This window comes from Nestor notabilis, unplaced genomic scaffold (genome assembly GCF_000696875.1).
Source record: "Nestor notabilis isolate BGI_N333 unplaced genomic scaffold, ASM69687v1 scaffold5601, whole genome shotgun sequence".
Classification (NCBI taxonomy): domain Eukaryota; kingdom Metazoa; phylum Chordata; class Aves; order Psittaciformes; family Psittacidae; genus Nestor; species Nestor notabilis.
Window position 1 is genome coordinate 26,577 of NW_009915034.1, and position 214 is coordinate 26,790.

The window sequence follows — 214 nt, forward strand, 5'->3', positions numbered from 1 at the left end:
GGGATATCGTGGCTGGAGGCCCTTCATCGGGGGAAGGCAGGGATAGTATGAGCCAGGTGGGCCCCATCTGGCCCCTCCCCAACCTCAGAGTTGTTTCTGGCTGGCTCCTGGAAAGGTCATCTACACACACAGGGCTTGCTACCAAGCCCATGGAGAAGGGGCTCCCAGGTCACCCCAAAGGCCCATCTGCATCCTGCCAAGCTGCACCAGCCTT

General features: G+C 60.7%; 1 protein-coding gene across 1 annotated transcript in view; it reads right to left on the bottom strand.

The window, feature by feature from the left end:
* The window catches only part of LOC104413036 (phospholipid-metabolizing enzyme A-C1-like), a 1,587-nt gene that overhangs the window by 763 nt on the left and 610 nt on the right, over positions 1-214 (bottom strand). The gene's annotated exons all lie outside the window — the stretch shown is intronic.